The following is a 17,501-nucleotide window of genomic DNA, read 5'->3' on the forward strand; positions in this document are numbered from 1 at the left end:
GAGACACAGCGAGAGAGGGAACACAAGCAGGGGGAGTGGGAGAGGGAGAAGCTGGCCTCCCACAGATCAGGGAGCCTGATGCGGGGCTCGATTCCAGGATGCTGGGATCCTGACCTGAGCCTAAGGCAGACACTCAATGACTGAGCCAGCCAGGCACCCCTATTTGTAAATTCTTTATTTTGGCTAATATTGACTGCAATCACTACTACCACGGATTTATTATGGCTGAGAGGAGCTATTCACTAGCTATTCCGCTGTTATTAAACACTAAAAATTAGGGAAAAACTGGAGGTTATTTGGAATGGGATAAGGAGAGGAGAGCAGAACCTCAAGGGAGAACATGAAGTCCTACCCAGCCTTGTTATCCGAAATCAGTAACCACGTCAGATCTAACTTAAGTGCCAGCTTCTCCGAAAAGGTTTTCAAAAAAAGGTCGCATAACAGTTATTCACTGGACAAAAAATGTTGATGTTTCTAGAAAAGGTCTTGACATGAAAGACCCAACTTAAGAACAATTATACATAGCACCATGACAGAGCTGGGCTCACGGCAGCCTGGCACCAATTAAAATGCTACTGTGGACACAGAAATCTGTAGGGGCTAGCCTTCACTCACAGATATATGTGATGTTTTACAGCATAGAGATGTAGAAGTCTCTCTTCTGTACGTAGATGTCGTCCGGAGGAGACTTCTTCCTGCTGCCACATTCAAGGAATTTCTTAATTGTAGGGATATTACTTATTTTCACTGTGAACTACTGGGGATGCAGACAGGATAGCGGGGGCTTTTTCTTCTAGAGCCAAAATGATTTGGAGCAGAATCATGTCCACAAGGCTCAGCAGATTACCAATAAGAAATCATTTGCCATGATCCCTTAAAACCTTTTCAGACTCAGACATGCATCTAATTATAGCCTTCTAGGCCATGTTAACTGGTTGTTTTTGTTGATCATCTGGTTTCAGGAAAGGATGCATGATAATCAGTTCCAGCAGATCTAGCATCCCTTCCACGTGCATGTCAATGAGGGTTCTCTCCTTGAGGTCTTCCCCAAAAGAGACGGTGCTTCCCCACTATGTAGTGGAGAATGCTTCCAATCTGCACCAACTTCATTCTATCAATTTCACCCATTGGCATGTGTTGAAACAGCAGGTGGTTACCATCCTGCAACTTCTGCAACTGTTCTTCTGTTTCTAAGAATACTTCATCTGACTCGACTCCAGTGGCAGCTAAAACCCATCTTGTGGATTCCATCAGGTCTCTTCTGTTCGGATAGTGGAGCTTGGGCTTCCCCGCCCTGATGGCTTTTCGGGCTTCCTGGAGTCCACGTAGAGCATCCAGAGCCACCCAATGTGTTCTGCAAGCAGTCTGCTGCCCAATAGCCTATTGTTGACTGGAAGTCTTACCAATTGCATAAATAGCTGATTAACACATATTTTGTATGTTATATGCATTATATACTGTATTAGAATAAAGTAAGCTGGACAAAAGAAAATGATTTAAGAAAATCATAAGGAAGAGAAAATATTTTATAGTACTCTACTGTATTTTTTTTTAAATCCATGTAAATATAGATCCATATAGCTCAAACCCATGCTGTTCAAGGGTAAACTGTATAACATTGATTTTAAATTTCTGCTCATAGCTTTTCAATATATGTCTCAAATATGAGCCCAGTTCTATTGATTATCTTCGTCTTTTGGAAATGCATTGTCCATTTTTTGCTTTTTCATAAACCTTGTAATCTTCTGTAGAAAGAAACTAGACATTCTATATAAGAGAGTAGATGCTGAGGTAAACAATATTTGGGGGGCTAGAAATTAGCATTCCTTTCCTTCTACTAGATCTTTACTGTGTGGATTTGAAGCCATCTAAAGAGAAGTGGTTGCTATTGCTACCCTCAGGGCACCTTGGTCACCTAATTCCTCTGGAGATAATGTGTGTTCAGGGTGGGAGTGGTTTTCTTTATGGTTTTATCCTTTCTGATTCATCCTCAGCTGTAGATCTTCCCCTTGAGGTACGCCTGAAAGAGAGTTCCTCTCCAGTCTTGCTCTATCCTGGTCCTCTTCCAGGAGAACTGTTGATCTGTTACTCATTAACTTTTAGTCTGGTAGTAGAGTGTACTCACCCCTCTCCAGCTATAATTCTGGACAAGCATGTATTCTGATCCTTCCCTTACTGTTTTTTCACTAGTTTTCACTAATGCCCTGAAAGCTGTGGTGTTCACTGCTCTTCTGCCACAGTAAGTTCTGTAGGGGCAGATGGGGAAGGAGTATTCAAATGGGGCTTGTGCTGCTTCTCTTACTGACACTGCCATTCCTCTTCCCTAACCCTGCACCATGAGGGACTCTTCCTCAGAACTTTCACCAGTCTTTTTGTGACTATCTTAAGAGGTGCATGTAGAAAAACCTACAAGTAGGTGTTGACCTTCCCCTATACACACAGCACCTGAGGCCTCCAAACTCAGACTAACCTGCTCTCAGCAGCTAATTTGTTAGCATCTCAAGCTGCGTTCTTCTTATCAGTACTTGGCTACCTCATCCCAGGTGAAGAAGTGCTCATGTCCTGTCTTTTCCCACAGTCTTTGTTCTCTCCTCAGATTTTGCATTAGTTGGTTGTGCCATGACCTCAGTTCTTTGGTTCAGTAAAGTTATGGACTTGCATTTTGCCTGGGTTTTTTGTTTTTGTCAGGGTGATGGCAGCACTCTTTCCACCTCTCTTTAATCCAAGAAGAAACTGGAAAGCCAAAATCATAATTCTTAAGGTGATATTTGAAAGATGAGTAAGAGTTTACTAGTGAAAGGGGGGATGCCAGAAGAGATTTTCCGGTAAAAGAGACATCATGCAGTGTTATGAAAGAGCATGATATTTACAGTGGATGGAAAAGGAGCAATGAGAGCAAGGTGGTTGAGCATAGATAATGAAATAAAGATGGGACTGGGGGAGACTGGAGAAGTCGGGCAGGTCACGCCATGCCCACACCTTGTTTAATCTTTATCCTATGAACAACAGGAGTTCTATAATGTATTGTGAGCAATTTTCAGAGTTCTGTTTTGAAATATTTATCCTGGGTACACCCTGGAAAGCTAATTAAAAATCATGTGGGCAGACCGATGGGAAGATACCACAGGTGTCCAGGTAGAACAAGATGGACCCTTGGAATAGAGAAATAGGAGTGGGTATGGAAGAAAGACCTCTCTTGAAAATAAAAAGAGAAAGAAAGAAAAATGAAAGAAAGGTAGACTTTTTGAAGAGTCTGACACATATGGAGAATGGGGAGTTCAGGGTGGCTATTACACAGGTTTACGATAGGACTTTTAGGAAATTAGGCTGGAAATGAATTAAGATGAAACCGTGAAAGACCATGTAGGCCGCACTATGAAGGCTGTATTGATTTCTTCTATATGTACTAATTGGATCACAATAGGCTTTAAGCTGAGCTGTGACATGATCATATGAGATTTGGAGAGATACAACTTAAATCACTAAGCCATGATCTATGTAGATGGGACATTATTACATTCTGAACAGTAAATGCAACATTATAAGCCTGTGTTCATATGAACATATATTAGAATGGTAAAACTAGACAATAATTGTCTTTACAAACAAATGAATAGGCTTTTAAGACAAAGAAAATTTAGTTTTCTTACCACCATCCACTGAGCAAAATAATCTGCCAGTAAAATATATTACTCATGAAATAGGAATCATATCCAACATAAAAGTTGTTTTGAAGATGATGAAAATGAACCAATTGATAGATCAAAAGTGGTTATATCTGACAATTTACCTTTTCTTTTCATGGTTCAAGAAAGGCGTAATGAAAAATTCATTATATTTTATATCATAGCAAATTTATAAATCCTGGTTTAAAAGGTAAGCATTCATTACATGTCATTTTCCTAGTTTTTAAATGTTATTTTCTTGATAGATTCAACCATCCAGCCACTAACGTATTTAAGCTCTTAATGAGCACATACTGGGCACTGAAAATGTGCTTGGTACTGTGGAGGCAGGGGTTCCAAAAAATTAGATGACATACATTGTGTTTTCAAAGAGTGTCCAAAAAAGAAACAGACATTGCAGCGCACTGGAGTTAGTTACAAGCTGAAAAGTACAAAGTAAGGATGAAGTACCAGTGAGACTGTACGAAGCAGGTTGGGGGCTTTATAATAAAGTAAATGAGGCAAGACTTTTTGATATGAGTCATCATACATTTAGTTCAAATCATTTCAGCAAAACGATAATAATTACTCTGTACCAGGCCCTATGCTCAGTGTTTGGGCTACACATATTGATAAAATCTAGTCAGTGATTTCAAGAAACTAATATTCTAATGAGAAAGACTAACATTGTAACATCCAACTATAGTATCAAATTCTAGTAACAGTATAAACTAATCCAAAATGAGAGTTGGAATGAGGATTCACTGGGGAAGTAATTAGGAATGAGAACTGAAGGGTAAATAACGTCAGGAGGAGTGAAATGTTAGATCGGTACTTCCTGGCAGAGGACAGAGCATGACAAAGGGCAAACAAATAAGCCTCTATTTTGTGCTCCCAGGGACACTCTCTGATGTGTAATTTACATGCACTACCCTGCAATCATTCTAAAGAATAGGCATTACCACTTCCCTTTAGAGGTGTGAAATCTCTGACCCAAAGAGGTAGTAGCTTTTCTAAGATATGTCAGGCGGCTAGGCTGTCTGAGGCTATCTTGTTTAAACACCCATGTTCTCAAACACGTGATAATGAGTGAAATGATATGGTGTATCAGAGAACTGTACGTAGCTTAGCATGGATAAACCCTATGCAAGAATATGCATATTTCTCTTCTCTTCGTATGTTACCATTCCCATTTGGGTTTTGTTTTTGTTTTTTTTTTTTTTTTTGGTTTTGGCTACTTTTTTCAGGCTTGTCATCGGAACCCCATCTCCACCAGCCTGCCACATATTGACAGACAGCAAACCTTACCTAATCTGCCTTACCTGGGGATATGAGTAGCTAGATGGAACACCAAGAAGGACTGCTTTATGGATCCCAAGTACCACAACCATTGCTTCTGGTCCCATCTGAATGTTGTCTCCTCTAGCTCGACTGAAGCTTTGCTCATCAGATTTGGAAATGCCGCTTGCTACAGACTCATGTTCTGGGCCCCAGAACAATTTGGGGAGGTTTGGCAACTTTGCTATGTTGATGTTCCATCCGTGAACACAGTATATCTATTTTTTATACTTTCTTTGATATCTTTCAATGTTGTGTAGTTTTTAGCTTACAAATCCTGTACATATTTTGATAGATTTACACACCTAAGGATTTCATTTTTCAAAAGTGTTAAATGATATTGTATTTTTAATCCCAGGATCCATGTGTTCATTGCTAGTATATAGGAATACAGGTGATTTCTGTATGTTAATTTCATATCTTTCAACTTTACTGAATTAATTTATTAGATCTAGGATTTTTATTTTTATAGATTCTTTTGGAGTTTCTATGTGGACAGTCATCTTATCTTCCTTTTTAATCTGTGTCTCCTTGTATCTGTGTTTGCCCCTTTTCTTGTAGTATACCTAAGTCTTCCTGAATTAAGATCCACCTCAATCTAAGTGAACTCATCTGCTTGGTTATATCTACAAAGACCCTATTTCCAGATAAAGGCATATTCTGAGGTTCTAAGTGAACATGGATTTTATGCAACAGAACTAGATATATCCCCTCCTCAAAAAAAGGAAAAAAAAAAAAAGCTTGCTCTCTCCACCCAAAGGAATATGAAAGGGGAAGTTTAACAAGGCAGAAAACTTTGCAACAATAACTGCTCCAGTCCAACCAAAACATTTTGGCCCTATATCCATTGACACAATGAAAGCCTGAGTAAGGACAAATAAGGTAAACTTCTATCCTTATCAGGTTGTAACAGGCTCCCCATTATCCCTACTGGAATAGTGTCAGAGAGGACAAACTAGAGAACTGGAACTTTTAATCTCTACTGGTTGGTAATGAGGCCCTCCCTGCACCCCCACCTCACCTGTGTTGTCAAGGGAAGCCAATGGGAGCCTGAATTTCCACTTCCCACTGGTAGTAAAGAGGCTCCCATCTGTCTCCACTGGAGGGGTGTCAGAGGTTCAATGGAGAATGAAGACCTTCATCAATGCACAGCAGGAAACCACTTCGCCATATCAGTGGAGACTGAGAGGGAGGGGATCCTGATTTCCCTATGCCTGTAACAAGGTGTCCCCCCCTAGATAATCTGCTCTCTTCTTTTGACCTTTCAGAATCTCCTTATATTTGCTTTACCTAAAATGTATAGGGTTTTTCAGTTGTGCTTAGTGGGAGCAATAGGAAAAAGTAGCTCTACTCCATCTTCCCAGTAGCTCACAAGTCATTCCAAATTGTAAACTACAGAGGAGTTTTAGAAAATTTTGCTGTTTAACCTCCATCTTTAACTTTTTCTTTTCCTCAAGAAATTTTTAGGGAGGACATGGTAAAAAAAAAAGTGAAATTAAGTAAAAATATAACAGACTGCATGATGTGCCCCTTTAGGATGTTCAGCACAGGTGGTCTTTCAGACCATGGTTCCAACCCAGGTGCATAATACTCCATGCCAGTCAATGGTCAATGGAGGGTTTTTTTTTTTAAGATCTTATTTATTTATTTGACAGAAAGAGAGAGCGTGCATAAGCAGGGGGAGTGGCAGAGGGAGAGGGAGAAGCAGGCTCCCCGCTGAGCAGGGAGTCTGATGTGGGCTTAATCCCAGCACCCTAGGATTATGACCTGAGCTGAAGGCAGAGAGTAGTCCAGTCAGTTATATCTAGATTGTTCCAAATTCTTACACAGGAATCCCTGAGAGGATATCTTTGTTTTTTTTTTTCCTAGTCCAGAGTTTTAGATTTCTTAAGTTTCTTTATAAACAGCAGTGATTTTTTTTATTTATACTGATTTAATCTGAGTCTGAAAGAGTAACAGCCATTCAGCAGTCTCACAAAACCCTCTGAAGGACAGACACTCAGGTTACCCCTTATGTGTGAAAGTCATATTTTCTCTTTCATGATATTGTTCTTTGTCTCTGGCAGAAACTCTCCACAAAGTCTTCTTCAGATACTTAATGCAGAGGTAAATAAACTAGGGATGGCCCAATCTTAAATTACTGATCACTTCATTCGCAAAATATGTTTTTGTGATGCTTAATTTTATATGTCAATTTGACTAGATCACAGGTGCCCAGATATCTGGTTAAGCATTATTTCTGGATGTATTTATGAGGATACTTCTGGAAGAGATTAGTATTTGAATACGCAGTAGACTGAGGAAAGCAGATTGACTTCCCCAGTGTGGATTGACTTCATTCAATCTGTTGAGGGCCTGAATAGAACAAGAAAGCAGGGAAGGGAGAATTCTTTCTCTTTGCCTGACTGCATGAGCTGAAACACTGATCTCTTGGCCTTGGGGTAGGACTTAAGACCACCTAAACTCATGCTTCTCAAACCTTTGAACTTGGACTAGAACTTATGCCAATGGTTCTTCTGGTTCTATTCCTCTAGAGAACCCTGACTGATACAGTTTTCATTATAATGCCATTATCATGTGGGGTCAAGTAGGAGAAGATAACTTTGTAAGGGTAGCTTTGATGGAGACTATTACCAACTGAATGGCCCACTCTTTAAATTCATATGCTGAAGTCTCAACGCACCAATGTGTTTTGGGAATGGAACTATTGAGAGGCAACTATGGAGTGCTGAGGTCATGAAGATGGGGCCCTCATGATAGGGCTACTGCCCTAATAAGAACAGACACCAGAGGGCGCCTGGGTGGCTCCATCCCTTAAGCGTCTGCCTTCCCCTCAGCTCATGATTCTGGGGTCCTGGGATGGAGTCCAGTGTTGGGCTCCTTGCTCAGCGGAGAGTCTGCTTCTCCCCATCCCTCTACCCCTCCCCACTGCTCATGCTTCTCTTTCTCATTCTGTCTCCCTCTCATGCGTGCTCTCTCTCTCAAATAAATAATTAAAATATTTTTAAAAAGAGAGACACCTGAGAGCTTCAGCACGTAAGGGCCCAGTGAACAGGCAGCAAGCCAGAAAGAGGGCCCTCACCAGATCATCCCACAGTATAGCCCATTTTATCTCCTTGCCTTATGTCTTACCTCTAATGAGATCTGATTCCCTTTCCTTGATATCCGAGTAATCTTTCCAATTTCTCCTGAATTAATTAATATAATGGCGTTAGGGCCTTTGCTTCTTGTCTGGACAATGAAGTCCCTCTCTGGTCAAAATTTCCTAATCTCCATCCTCTTTTGCCTCTTCTTGTTCAAATTATGGGTAGTAGGTTTAGGACTCAAATGTCTAGGAGGGCCAGCCCACACAAATTCTAACAATGTAGCGCCCTAGCAAATTAGAGAATGTGTGCCCCCATCGAAAAGACGCAGTTGGTAATTATGCGCATTTTGTCAGATCCTCTACATTTTCAAGAGCATACAGAAATTCCAGTTTCCAAAGGTTAGCTACAAATTAAAAAAAAAATTAAAAAGGATGGGTGTGAGCCAGTGTTATTCAAGCCAAACAACACAGGTCTCAGGGCCAGATTTGGCTCTTTGGCCCCCAGTTGAGGACTTCTACCATAATCCCTTTAATGATTTCTCCCAGGGGTGCTAGGGGTTAGTTAGTATACGAATAGTTCTCCTGGTGGCTCCTGTTAATATCCCTTAGCTGCCTCTGGAGATCAGGCCAATTTAAGTCCTGCTTATGGTGGAATCCTGGCGTAGGTCTTTTTTTAGGTCCGTCTGGCAAACAGCCCCCCACCCCCACCCCTACCCCTCCCACCGGCTCAAAGAATCACTGCCCAGCGGACTGCGTGCAGTAGAGCAGGGCTCCTCCCAAGGACAGGACATAGGATAACTGCCCAGATCGCTCTGTCCTGGGGGTGAGTCTGTCCATATTGAATAGTTTATGACGCCGCAAGCTGGTACACGGCTCTGCAGCCTCCTCTGCGCAGCGGGCGAGTGCATCTGTCACGGAGCCTGCAGACATCAATACTATTGTTCTCTTAGGCACCAGGATTTTATTTTCCTTAATACTTTATGTACTTCATTGAACACTATTGAATTTTCTTCTGCCTGAGTTAGGCTCTGAGACGAAATAATCAGCAGGTGCTTTCAATCATTCTCTTGATGATTGCTTGTTCCTATTTCAGGTATCGTTTTATCTCTTTAGTACTGGGTTGGATTTTCAATTTGGGTGGTCAGACCCGTGTTTCTCCTCACTGAAGAAGTTCCAGGAAGTCTCTGAGGCATGTCTTACTATTTTAGTCCGTGTTTCTAGTGGGTGGGTCCAGGCTGGGCAGCAGCCTGCGGGAAGTGCGGCCAGTCTAGCAGAAAGTTGCAGAACCACATGGAAGAACTGGATGGTGTGGGAAAAGGAGGAAGAAACAGAAATCAGTTTAACCATACTACAAAAGAAAAAGAATAATGCTCAGGTGTTTTGGTCTTCCAAGATTTTTCTTTCTTGCCCAGATTCATGATATAATTTCCTTTAGTTAACACAATTTCTCTCTGTCACTGTCATTGAGATGGGCAATTTCTATACATTCTTCGGGTCTCATTTACTCACAGATACTTTCCTGGGGTCCTAATCAGGGTTAGAACCCCTACCGCAGATGGCCTCTCCTCCCTACATTTTGCCTATCACAAAATTAATTGCTCATTATTATTATTATCAATATTTAATTTTGATAATATATGGCATACCTTTAAGGTCTCAAAGGAAAGGAGGTTCTGTCAGTCTCATTCCCTGTAAACCCATGAGAAGAAAGAAGTAGTGTATGTTTCAGCCGAATCTATTCCACGTTCATATAACCTTATTCATATTTAATTTTTAATTTCATACAGCTTAAGAACATTCAGATTCTGTTATTATTTTATAGTTGCACAGAGTAAAACAGCCCACTTTACTTTCCCAATTAATACTTGTTGGTCATCATTACTCTTTCCATCTATATGTGTTTCTTCTCATCTCTAAAATATAAGGTAGAGAATTTAGTTTAACAATCAAAAGTTTAATATTGGATGATGCACTCTGAAAACAAAATCCCTTGTATTGTGTATTGTGAATGTGTGATTCAGAAATGTTAAGGTCCTGGGAATTCAGTCAAAGTGTCTCTTGTCGAAGAAGATAGAACTAATAGTTTATACTTATGAGCCTTTCATCAGATTAATCAGACAGCCTATTTATTTAATACCTCATTTTAGTTTACTAAGCGTATTCTAACAAAGTGCCACAAACTAAGTAGTATAAATGACAAACTTATTTTCTCACAGTTCTGCGGAAGAGAAGTCCAAAATCCAGGTGCGGTGGTTCCTTCTGATAGCTATGACGGAAGGATCTGTTCCAGACCTCCCGCCTTGGCCTGTAGATAGAGGGCTGTCTTCTCCTCTGTGTCTCTTCCACATTGTCTTTCCTCTGTATTTGTTGTCTCTGTGTCCAAGTTTCTCCTTTTTATAAGGACAACGGTGATATTAGATTAAGGCCCACCCTAATAGCTTCATTTCACAACTTGGTCACCTCTGTAAAGACCTTATCTCCAAATAGGATCACATTCTAACGAACTGGGAATCAGGAGTCCAAGGTATGAATTTTTGGAGGACACAATTCAGCCCATAACACACCTATTATATGATTAGAACTAATTTTTAGACTCTAAGGAATATGCATTTCATACTCCTATGGGGTAGACCAAACCAACACTCATTAAGAAAGAGTGTATGATACAAAGAACTATGTAACTGGGGCTAAAATTGTGTGGAAAATATGTTTTATGTTCTAGGAATTCAAAAATAAAAAATAAATAAAATAGTAATGTGTACTGGAGTAATCAGGAAACATCTGAGACTCTGATAACAATAAACAGTAAAAACAAAAAGCTGAACTTTAATATAGAATTTAGAGAAGTATAAGAGATGGAAAATAGCATATAAGGTAGAAGGTAGGGGTGAGAGCACAGAAGTAAGAATGATTAAAAGTGTAAGACATATTCATGTCGCAGTGAGTAGATGAGCTGGTGCAGGTGGAGAAAGCATGTTGAAGAAAAATAGAAAAGAAGGTTAAGTTAGGTGGGAAATGAAGTTTAGGCTAAATGGAAGCACCTAGTGTATTTGAAATCTTGGGAGCAGAGTTTACAATTGATCAGCTATGAAATAGGAAGTCACTGAAAGTTTTTGGGCAGTAGATTGACAGTGATTGTGGTGGAATGCAGAAATCCTCACAATCTTTTACTCCTTCCCGCATTCATGAACTTTCTTATGTAATTGTGCAGGTCCTCGCATTAGGAGGTGAAGACTATTTTCTCTTTGCAGTGAATATGCTGGTCTGTGATTTACTTTCACTAATGGAATGTGGCCCAATCAATACCATAGAAGTTTTGACCCTGGCCTCAAATTAATTGTTGTGTTTTCTTTCTCTCTCTTTTTGTCTCTCTCTGTCCCTCGGTCTCTATCTCTCCCTTGTGATCACCTGTGAAGAAGCCTAGTATAGTGTGCTAGAGGATAAGGTACCATGTGAAGGAAGCCTACCACAGACAAGGTCATTTGTGATCACTAGCCCTCAGAAGACCATTCAGTTGCCTGCAGACACATGCATGACCCCAAGAAAGCAAGATCAGCCTAGCCAGATCTAGCAGGCCAGAAAATCCTCCCATCTAACCTATAGACTCGTGAACAATAATAAATACTTAATAAGTAGAGATGGGCAATTAGAATACAGAGTAAAAATTAAGGAACTGATCTAAGAAGGAGCTCAGACTAGGATACTAATAACAGTTATATAGGTAAGGGAGTCATGAAAAACATTTTGAGGAGAAAACAGGCAAGGTTTGTGAATAAAAAAACAATGAGAGGGAAGAATTAAGGAATTTTATTTGGCTTTCTGCCAAATACTTAGATAAACTTTTGTCTTTCCTTTAAACATAGTTCTAAAGTGATTTTCTGTGGCTCACATGAGAACTTTCCTCAAGCTATTTCTTTTGTCACTTTGTCAAGATAAACCTAGTCATTTTGGGGTTCTAGAAATGATAAACTCTAATCAAATATATGGCCACTGTTAAACATTCCAGAAAAATGAAGTATTTGGTGGGGATGTTGGGTTTAAAATATAAACACCAAAGATATCCTGCTTCTTGGGAGAGAAGCTTGACTTTTTGTTATGGCAAAAGCTAAGAGGTTGCATAAGAAAACTTAGGTCTCTCAGTTTGTAAGATTTCCACATGTTCCAGTCCCAGAGCATGTTCAAAGATAAAGTCAGATGAAACAGTTCTGCTGTCCAGCTGCCAAACTCGTAGGGCTTCTTTACACCTGTCCTAATCTAATCTGCATCCTCGTTTCAAAGGATGTGCCATCCGAGGAGGGAGGGAGCTTTCAAGACAAGCATGGGAAGCACACCCCCACAGATAACAACAATGAAGACATGAGTTACTCTTTGTTCTAACAAGAAGTGAAGATAAAATTTTGAATATTTGATAGCTTAATGGTCACGAATATATTCGTCGAGGACAGAAGAATGGCAATCTTGGGTTATTTAAAAACATCTTTCATCAGATGATTAGTTAATTTTATTTTACATAGGTCTATGTTAATGTGTATAATGTAAACTTTCCTTCACCAAATTTCCTTAGAAAATGATAATTTGCTTATAAAGAACTCTTCTCAGACAAAGCATTCATTAAAAGAGAAGACATTAGGGGCGCCTGGGTGGCTCAGTCGGTTAACGTCTGCAAAAGCTCAGGTCATGATCCCAGGGTCCTGGGATGGAGCCCAGCCCTGCATTGGAACCCTGCTCAGTGGGGAGTCTCCTTCTCCCTCTCATCCCTCTGTGCCTCCACCCTGCCCCCCCCCACCGCTCGTGCTCTCTCTCAAATAAATAAATAAAAATCTTAAAAAAATAAAAAAAATAAGAGAAAACATTACACTTAGGTAAAAATTAGTGAGCGAAGAAGAACAGATAAAGAAGAAATGATGTCTTCATTTCCCTTGGATTCTTCAGTTCCTGGGATTCTCTGAAGATCTACATCCGTGTATCAGCTTTACTTTTGTTTAACAGACGTGTCGCTTAATGGTGGCAACAAAGTGGAGACTTCAGGAAGCCTAGTGTTTCAGATGACGATGCATATGACAGATAGAGATTTGCATCACTGTGAAGGATTCTTGCTGAGAAGGCTTACATCCTTAGTAACAGATGCCAGGGTACAATTAACCTAGCACCGAGCCTGCCTCCACATGCTCTATTTGAATGAAGTCACTAGAATTAGCCTGAAGATCTTCTGTTTTTAATTTTGGTGTCTATGATTCATCTTTCCTTTTTGTTACAAATGAGAATTTCATGTGAAAATAACTAATTGCCATGCCTTTTGCTGGTGACAGGACCAGGGTATCTGTGCAACTTGTTCCCAATATGTGATGGTTAAAAAAGAAACACAGAAAGAGCAGAAGCTCCATTTACCTCCAATATAAGAAAAACCATCTATCAAAGTTGATGCTTTCTAGACTCTTTGATTTTTTTTTTAATTTAGAAACGGGGGCACCTGGGTGGCTCAGTCGATGAAGGGTCTGCCTTCAGCTCAGGTCCTGGGATCGAGGTCCAGGGATCAGGGTCCTGAGATCAAGCCCCATATCGGGCTTCCTGCTCAGTGGGGAGTCTCCTTGTTCCTCTCCCTCTGATCCTCCCTCCACTCATGCTCTCTCTCTCTTTCTCAAATAAATAAATAAAATCTTAAAAAAAAAGTTCCATCTTAAAGGTCAGGCAACAGAGGACATATAGATAAGATTTTTTCATTTGTCTATTTACATGTTTAAATATGTGTGCCTACAATGCCATGATCTTTTTACAGCTAGATAATATTTTTCATATAAATTATATATAATTATTTACATAGATTTGCTTATTCTTTACGTCCCAATTTTTACTTATGAAAATTTCAACATCAGAAGACACAACTATATAATAAGTTTTAGCAGTTGATTTCTCTGTAAATGTGTTTTCTGTGGTTGATAATGTACATGAACTTTTATTTATGTAGGAGACAGGTGCTTGCCCATAGTGATATAACCATGTATTGTTTAAGCAATAACAAGTTGTTTTCATATGTATTCTGCAATACTATATGAGATACAATAGGAGATAGAAAGCCAATTGATAGGGTTGTGCCAGATGTCATTTGTTTCCCTGGGACCCATTAACTCTTCAGATTTTAGTAAATATAACTTTTCTCTGATTTTATGACTTATGTCCTTAAAGGCTAGGCAAGTATAGCTTATTTTAAGATGTATCCAGTCATCAGAAGGAATGAGATCTTGCCATTTGCAATGACATGGATGGAACTGGAGGGTGTTATGCTGAGTGAAATAAGTCAATCAGAGACAGACATGTATCATATGACCTCACTGATATGAGGAATTCTTAATCTCAGGAACAAACTGAGTGTTGCTGGAGTGGTTGGGGGTGGGAGGGATGGGGTGGCTGGGTGATAGACATTGGGGAGGGTATGTGCTACGGTGAGCGCTGTGAATTGTGCAAGACTGTTGAATCACAGATCTGTACCTCTGAAACAAATAACGCAACATATTTTAAGAAAAAAGAAAAAGAAGAAGATAGCAGGAGAGGAAGAATGAAGGGGAGTAAGTCAGAGGGGGACACGAACCAGGAGAGATGATGGACTCTGAAAAACAAACTGAGGGTTCTAGAGGGGAGGAGGGTAGGGGGATGGGTTTGCCTGGTGATGGGTATTAAAGAGGGCACATTCTGCACGGAGCACTGGGTGTTATGAACAAACAATGAATCATGGAACACTACACCAAAACAAATGATGTAATATATGGTGATTAACATAAGAATAAAAAATTTAAAAAAAGATGTATCCAGTAAATGGCTCTAGAATATTTTAAATGATAAAATATAGTACTTTCTTCTTTCCAATTATTTTATACTGGTCCTTCCTTTTAAGTCATGCAGGTGTTATTACTGTAATCCAAATCCTTCTTATTGCTCACTTAAATTTCATCAACAGCCTTATGGCATTGGGTCCTTATCATCTGACCCAACTTATAGATCCATCCAGCAGCATAAGATGCCCACTAGGCAGTTCTGAGAAACTGCCAAGATAGTCATTCTCAACATTACTTTCATTATGACTTTGCTTTACTCAACAACCAACATTCCTTCTTTATTACCTACTGCATAATATCCAGACTCTTTGTATGATTTTTAAGCCATTATAACCCAACCCAAAATATAGGACTTGACATTACACCATGCCATTGGGGCTGTATCAGACTCCTTGTCCTCTTCATGTTCCACACTCACATATGCTTCTGGAATTCTCTCTTGGATTTCCTCCATAAAGTGGTCTTCCTTTTCTCCCTCAGACACTCACATCCAGTTTCTACAGACATTTTGTGGACCTACCATCTTTCTCATGAAACACACTTACAAACCAACATTTATTGTTCCTTCAAGTCCTCCAAAGGTCTCTGTATAGTCAGAACCTTGATAATAAACTGTTCTTTTAGATGTGATGGTTTTCTTTCTCTTATTAAACTATAAATAAGGATACAGTGCAGACACTTTATGACATTATTCTTTTGTAAAGTTGATATATATATCTTTGATAGAGACCTGTCTTCATCATGGTGCTAAATTATATTCTTGGTCATTGATTAATTGATAATTAAATGACTCAAGATTTCTGATATCAATCGGTATTTCATGGTTCAAAACCACTTGACTCTATCTTTAGAAAATATCTACTTACAAATTCTACCCCTCTACCCCTACTTGGCTATCTCCCTCCTACCCTGTCATGTTCCCCCTTCCCTCTCCCACTCTATTCCTGGGTTGCGGGTTGAAGGGCCAGAGTGGGGTGGTCGGGTCTGGAAGTTTGGGGAGGGGAGGCCCCTGCACAGAGAAAAAATTCTGGTAAGATTTTCAACTCTTTCACCAAAAATCTAAAGTAAAATATTAACTTACCTAGTCATATCTATTTTCTACTTTTAGTTAAATAGTTAATACCTTTAGGGTTTGTTGTTGTTATCACTGGTTTTCTTTTTCCACTCTTATTTTTCTCAGTAGTGAGGTAAAAATCTGTACAGCTATGGGGAAATAACTAGGTAATAGTTTATCTAGTATGCAAACTTTGTTTCTATATAGGTAAGAAATTTTACTTACATAAAAATACAATTCAGGGTTTTTAAATTACATTTTACTTTATAGAATATTAGCTATGATTATTTTTACTCGTTAATTTCATTTTCCTGAAATAGATAAGATGCCAAAACTCATGTCATTAAAGAATTGGTTACACAGACCTTTCCACCATGTTGGTCTGAGGAACCTGCAAATCCATCTCTTTCTTAGAGGACTTGTTTGTTTCACTTAATTTAGTCTGGCCATCCCACATAGGGTGGGCACAGAAGTGTATGTTGCTTCAGGAGAAAGTGTCTTTTTGCTTTGGACCTACTCATTTCCCTCAGGGAGTTGAAAAATAGCAGGCAGACATTTTATTTATACCTGAGACCCTAAAGTGATGGTGAATCAAGCTGGAAGACTCAGCTTACTTCGTGCCCTGGGTTGTCCCTAGAATAAGATCTGCTACTAGGACATATGGTCTGCTCTTCAAAATCTTTCCATTATGGAAAAAAAAGGCCTACTTCTTTATTTCTTCATAGACATATATAGGTAATTTAAAAATAGGAATGTATTCCTCAGTGTTTTTGTGTAACTTCATATACATAGTATTTTAGGTAGAAATGCCATCATAAGGTTATTATAAAATAAGTCTTAGTTGTTACATAAAACATTTCTGACGTTATTTCAATTTACTTTTTTAAAAAGGTTTTATTTATTCATTTGAGAGAGAGACAGAGAGAGAGAGAGAGCATGAGCAGGGTAGGAGAGGCAGAGGGAGAGGGAGAAGTAGACTCCCCGCTCAGCCGGAAGCCCAACACAGGGCTCATCCCAGGACCCCGGGATCATGACCTGAGCCGAAGGCAGATGCTTAACTAACTGACCCACCCAGGCGTCCCTCAATTTATATTTTTAGAAAGAAAGCATTAACAGTGGTTCTGTAATTCTTTTCTACCTCTGCTTTGATCTTGACCAATCTCCTTATAAATATTGACTATGGATTTACTAGCTAGAAGGTAAATGGGGATCCTGCAAGGGTTGCTATGTATTGATTTTGAGCATGGAATGCTTCTAGCAGGATACACTTCAGCAAGATTTTCAATTGTAAATAATCCTGTCATCTCTGGATCTCTGAGGGGCAGCTGCATGAGGAATTATTAGTTATATGACCCTTCCATCCATAGAGGCCTAGCAATGGGTAAAATTTGAGAGACTCTAAAGACTACTCAACTCATCCTTCTGGAGAGCAAAACACACGCTGGGAAAATAGGATTTCAGAAGCTGTGTCTGATGGGTGTGCCGTTCCTGGGTATTTACATGGCTTATGCAGCTCCTCCTGTTTTGTA

At 39.6% G+C, this 17,501-nt stretch overlaps 1 pseudogene; it reads right to left on the reverse strand.

Moving 5' to 3' along the window:
• Nucleotides 1-631: 631 nt before the first annotated feature.
• On the reverse strand, nucleotides 632-9,018 carry LOC113926470 (annotated as a pseudogene).
• Between the last annotated feature and the right edge of the window lie 8,483 nt (nucleotides 9,019-17,501).

This window comes from Zalophus californianus, chromosome 4, assembly GCF_009762305.2.
Source record: "Zalophus californianus isolate mZalCal1 chromosome 4, mZalCal1.pri.v2, whole genome shotgun sequence".
Classification (NCBI taxonomy): domain Eukaryota; kingdom Metazoa; phylum Chordata; class Mammalia; order Carnivora; family Otariidae; genus Zalophus; species Zalophus californianus.